Source organism: Thalia democratica, unplaced genomic scaffold (assembly GCF_965202585.1).
Source record: "Thalia democratica unplaced genomic scaffold, ktThaDemo2.hap1.1 HAP1_SCAFFOLD_1976, whole genome shotgun sequence".
NCBI classification, from domain to species: Eukaryota; Metazoa; Chordata; class Thaliacea; order Salpida; family Salpidae; genus Thalia; species Thalia democratica.
Genome location: NW_028140765.1, coordinates 10,001 through 15,751, shown reverse-complemented (window position 1 = coordinate 15,751; position 5,751 = coordinate 10,001). Strand labels below are relative to the sequence as shown.

The following is a 5,751-nucleotide window of genomic DNA, read 5'->3' as shown; positions in this document are numbered from 1 at the left end:
TCAGGAATTATTTAAAAATAAATATAAATTTAAAACTTATTATATTGAAAAGATTGATGAATAATACTCTTGAATGTATGCAATGTTTGTATTTGTAATGCAATAACATAAATGGATAGATCAATGACAAATTGTAAACATATTGTATTATTTTATTTTACGATTTTATTTATTTAATTCAATAATTCAATAAACTTTACTTCTACTTGTCCTGGTCTTAGGTAATTTATAGATAACAATTATTTAAACAAACACTTTTGTACAGTTACAATACAGTTTTAGTACAGTTTGGGAGTAACTGTTGATAAAAAAAAACAAAAAAAAAGGTTAATTCAGGTTAAAATTTTATAAGGAATAATTTTAAAATATCAAATTGATTGTAAATCAAGTGCAAATAGGTTTTTTAAACAAACCGAAGGGTTTATAAAGGCTTGTAAACGCTTTCAAACGCCTACGACCATACCACACTGAGCACACCCCATCTCGTCCGATCTGGGAAGTTAAGCAGTGTCGGGCGTGGTTAGTACTTAGATGGGTGACCGCTTGGGAATACCACGTGCCGTAGGCTTTTGCTTTTTGAATTCATCTTTTTGTACTATTTTTCTTTCTGACCTATTTATACATATTACTCGTTTATTTACATTTCTTTAACGCTTAAAAGAAAAGTAAATTCTAGTTATTAGCAAATAAAAACGTAAGCCAATCAGATAACGTTATTTGCTGTTTAAACCAATTAGAGCGCTAAAAAAGTGGTTTGACCAGTTTGAGATATCGAAAAAATAATGGCACCATCTTGTAGAGTACAATTTTCTGAGTTAAAATTAATACAATTAGTCTTTTATACTAAAACTTAAAAGTTTTTTTGTCCACAAACAAATCACTTGAAAAATCAAACGAAAATAAATTTTGCACTTTTGTATTGTGAGTCATAATAAGTTATTTACTGTTACCAACAGATACTAGCAAAAGCTTTTTAAAGTTTTGTATTAACTTAATGTATTTGTACTTAGTTTAAATTAATAGAGTTTATTTGGTTTACTTTATTATGTGTATTGAATGTGATACAACTAAAACAAAACAAACAAGGAGAGTACTTGAATAGAACCAACACAATTTACAGACCAGTTGTGTACTAAACTTAAAGCAATTCTGAATAGTGAATATGCAGTTATTATTATAAGTTCAAAGTTCACTTTAACTTAATTTAATGTATTTTGTAAATTGGTTTTATTTAATAGATAGTAGTGAATTACTTTATTTAATTTACTTTAGTATGTGTTATATAACTTTATTTAAACAAGAAGCAAAACGGGATTATACTTTCAATAAACTACACAATTTACAGACCAGTTGTGTACTAAATTTAAAGCAATTCTGAATAGTGAATATGCAGTTATTATTATAAGTTCAAAGTTCATTTTTATTTATTTTAATGTATTTTGTAAATTGGTTTTATATAATAGATAGTAGTGAATTACTTTATTTAATTTACTTTAGTATGTGTTGTATAACTTTATTTAAACCAGAAGCAAAACGGGATTATACTTTCAATAAACTACACAATTTACAGACCAGTTGTGTACTAAATAAAAAGCTATTGTGAATAGTGAATATGCAATTGTTATTATAAGTTTATAAGTTCACAGTTTACAAAAGCTTAACAATTTAGTTATTATTTTGTTCATATTTGCATATCTAATTTATGAAAAGTTAGTGTTATGTGTATTGGCTTTTTAATTTCTTTATTTGTAGAACTGCTAGTTTTATATTCTAAAGAAACATGTTTAAATAAATATGTTTAACAAGTAACTTAAAAATGGAAGAAATATATTGTATATATTGAACTATTTATATTTATTCTAGCTATTTGCTTAGTGTATTTATTAATGTGATTATTTTATTTTGTTGTTTGTCTTATAGTTTAATCGTATTGTGTTGAAATATATATAACAAATACAGAGGTTTAAAGTAAGTTTAAATGAAAATAAAATAAGACATATAGTTGAAATTATAAAATTATAAGTTTAAAAAAATAGTTTTTTTTTTTTTTTCTTTGTTTGTTTGATTGTTTGTTTATTATATAATCGCGACGTTTCATTTTATTACTTTTAAGCATACTAAATATAATAATAGGTATAGTTATAGGAAAAATTCTATTAGTTTCTAATGTAATAAAAAAGTTTATTTCCACAAATAAATAAATACCTGAAAAATCAAATGAAAAATAAATTTCGCACTCTTGTATTGTGAGTCATAATAGGTTATTTACTGTTACCAACAGATACTAGCGAAGGCTTTTTAAAGTTCTATGTTAATTCAATGTATTTGTACTTAGTTTTATTAAAATGACAGTATTTTTAGTTAAGTATGTTTATTTAACGTTGTGTAACTCAAGTAAAACCAGAAGCAAATAAGGAGACTACTTTCAATAAACTACACAAATTAAAAATATATTATTATTTATAAATCAATCGTGTTGTGTTTCAAAATACATTTTTCAAATAATGTTTTACAAGTATTTATCAGTTATTTAGTTTTCTTTTTATAGTTTAGCTGTATTGTTTTATTTATTTGTTATTATTTTTATTTAATTGTTTGCTTATTATATTTATCGCCATGTGCTTAAAAAATAAAACAACTATAAAGGTTTAAAAAGTAAGTTTAAATAAAAATAAAATGAAACATATAAAATAAGTTTATGATTTTTTTATTATTATTATTTTTATTTAATTGTTTGCTTATTATATTTATCGCGATGTGCTTAAAAGAATAGAACAAATACAAAGGTTTAAATTGTAAGTTTTAAATAAAATAAAATGTAACATATAAAATAAGCTTATGTTTGATTTTTTTATTTTATTTTTATTTATTTTTATTTAATTGTTTGTTTATTATATTTATCGCGATCTGCTTAAAAAAATAAAACGAGTATTAAGGTTTGAAAAGGTTATTAAATAAAAATAAAATGAAACATATAAAATAAGCTTATGTTTTTATTTTTATTTTTTTTTTTATTATTATTTTTATTCAATTGTTTGTTTATTATATTTATCGCAATGTGCTTAAAACGATAAAACAAATATAAAGATTTAAAAAGTAAGTTTAAATAAAAAATAATACAAATAAAGCTTATTTATAATAAACAAACATATTTAAAACATTATAAAAAGTAGTTTATATATATTATTTTTTATTTATTTCTTTTAAACATATTAAATAAAGTATAAAAAAAGTATTAAAACATTTAAACGTAGCATAAATAAGCTTAAAATATTAAAAAAATTGAAAAGAAACAAAGAAATTTAAAAAAAATCGGGAAAAATCGGCAAAAAAGTTCAACAACAACATTTGAGCATCATACGCGTATGCATTACTTTACACTAGTGAGAGAGACGTGTTTGTGCGTTCGGTCGACTTGGCGAGAAAGCGGGCTTAAAGCATTACTGTTTAGCACCCGAGGCGCGGCTATTGCAGCGGCGGCGAACGTGCTATGTAAACGCATCGGAGCAGCGTATGAAAAACTACAAGCGTCCAGCGGCGGTAGGCTTATAGCTTTGCGAAGTCGTCGAGACGAGTAGCCGACGCAGGCACGGCTCGAGGCGGGTAACTGCAGCAGACAGATGGCGTGTTGCTGCTGACGAGTTAACCGGCAGAAGGCAAACGGTTGGTCGGGAGAAAGAACAGTCAGTTGTATAGCTGCATGCTGCAGTCGACGCGGGCTGGCGCTTTAAACAGCAAAAGGCCGGCGCCGACTTTCAGTAACGTTCGCAAGGCTTTTAAGCCGAGTGATAGAAAAGGTCTGTATTTATACAGTAAAAACGCTCAGTCGAGCAACGGGTTTAAACGCCCTCGGATAGTTATCTGGTTGATCCTGCCAGTAGTCATATGCTTGTCTCAAAGATTAAGCCATGCAAGTGTAAGTACGAGCTCACGTACAGTGAAACTGCGAATGGCTCATTAAATCAGTTATGGTTCATTTGATTGTACGCTTTTACATGGATAACTGTGGCAATTCTAGAGCTAATACATGCGTAAAGCGCCGAACTGACGTGAGGCGCGCATTTATCAGACCAAAACTAACCGGCTTTCGGGTCGTTACAATGGTGACTCTGGATAAGCTTGCGGATCGCACGGCCTAGTGCTGGCGACATCTCATTAAAGCAACTGCCCTATCAACTATCGTCGGTACGGTATCGGCCTACCGAGGTTGTAACGGGTGACGGAGAATCAGGGTTCGATTCCGGAGAGGGAGCCTGAGAAACGGCTACCACATCCAAGGAAGGCAGCAGGCGCGCAAATTACCCATTCCCGGCTCGGGGAGGTAGTGACGAAAAATAACAATGCAGACCTCGTACGAGGTCCTGCAATTGGAATGAGTACACTTTAAACTTTTTAACGAGTATCCATTGGAGGGCAAGTCTGGTGCCAGCAGCCGCGGTAATTCCAGCTCCAAAAGTGTATATTTAAGTTGTTGCGGTTGAAAAGCTCGTAGTTGGATATAGGGACGGCGAGGTTGGTCGGTCGAAAGGCTAGCACTGGCCTCGTTGTTCTTGTTGGTCGGTGCCTTCGCGGTGCTCTTAACTGAGTGTTGCGGTGGTCCGGCAAGTTTACCTTGAAAAAATTAGAGTGTTCAAAGCAGGCTTTACGCTTGTATAATGTTGCATGGAATAATGGAATAGGACCTCGGTTCTATTTTGTTGGTTTTCGGAGCACGAGGTAATGATTAATAGGAACGGACGGGGGCATCCGTACTGTGCCGTTAGAGGTGAAATTCTTGGATCGGCGCAAGACGAACGACTGCGAAAGCATTTGCCAAGAATGTTTTCTTTAATCAAGAGCGAAAGTCAGAGGTTCGAAGACGATCAGATACCGTCCTAGTTCTGACCTTAAACGATGCCGACTAGCGATCGGGCAGTGTCGAACTTAAGAACTGTCCGGCAGCTTCCGGGAAACCAAAGTCTTTGGGTTCCGGGGGAAGTATGGTTGCAAAGCTGAAACTTAAAGGAATTGACGGAAGGGCACCACCAGGAGTGGAGCCTGCGGCTTAATTTGACTCAACACGGGAAATCTCACCCGGCCCGGACACAGCGAGGATTGACAGATTGAGAGCTCTTTCTTGATTCTGTGGGTGGTGGTGCATGGCCGTTCTTAGTTGGTGGAGCGATTTGTCTGGTTAATTCCGATAACGAACGAGACTCTTACTTGCTAAATAGCTGCTCGACCCATTGGGTCGGAGACAACTTCTTAGAGGGACTAGTGGCGTTTAGCCACACGAGATTGAGCAATAACAGGTCTGTGATGCCCTTAGATGTTCGGGGCCGCACGCGCGCTACACTGACCGGATCATCGTGTGTTCCCTAGGCCGAAAGGTCCGGGTAATCCGTTGAACCCCGGTCGTGCTAGGGATAGGGACTTGCAATTGTTTCCCTTGAACGAGGAATTCCCAGTAAGCGCGAGTCATTAGCTTGCGTTGATTACGTCCCTGCCCTTTGTACACACCGCCCGTCGCTACTACCGATTGAATGGTTTAGTGAGGTCCTCCGATTGAGCCTGGTACGTGCGGCAACGCACTCGCCGGTGTTCGAAAAGACGATCGAACTTGATCATTTAGAGGAAGTAAAAGTCGTAACAAGGTTTCCGTAGGTGAACCTGCGGAAGGATCATTAACGAATCGAAATTTGATTTCAAGCGACGTCTCTTCTTCGAAGGGACCGGCCTGTAACTGTTATAGTTCGGTCGCGTTGCTTCCTG

At 33.8% G+C, this 5,751-nt stretch overlaps 2 non-coding genes across 2 annotated transcripts; both read left to right on the top strand.

Moving 5' to 3' along the window:
• The first annotated feature begins 449 nt into the window (after positions 1-449).
• On the top strand, positions 450-568 carry LOC145849042 (5S ribosomal RNA). The gene has a single exon (XR_014372293.1). It is a non-coding gene; the product is annotated as a 5S ribosomal RNA (ribosomal RNA).
• Positions 569-3,858: 3,290 nt separating this feature from the next.
• Positions 3,859-5,666, top strand: LOC145849039 (small subunit ribosomal RNA). Its single transcript, XR_014372290.1, has one exon. It is a non-coding gene; the product is annotated as a small subunit ribosomal RNA (ribosomal RNA).
• The last annotated feature ends 85 nt before the right edge of the window (positions 5,667-5,751 follow it).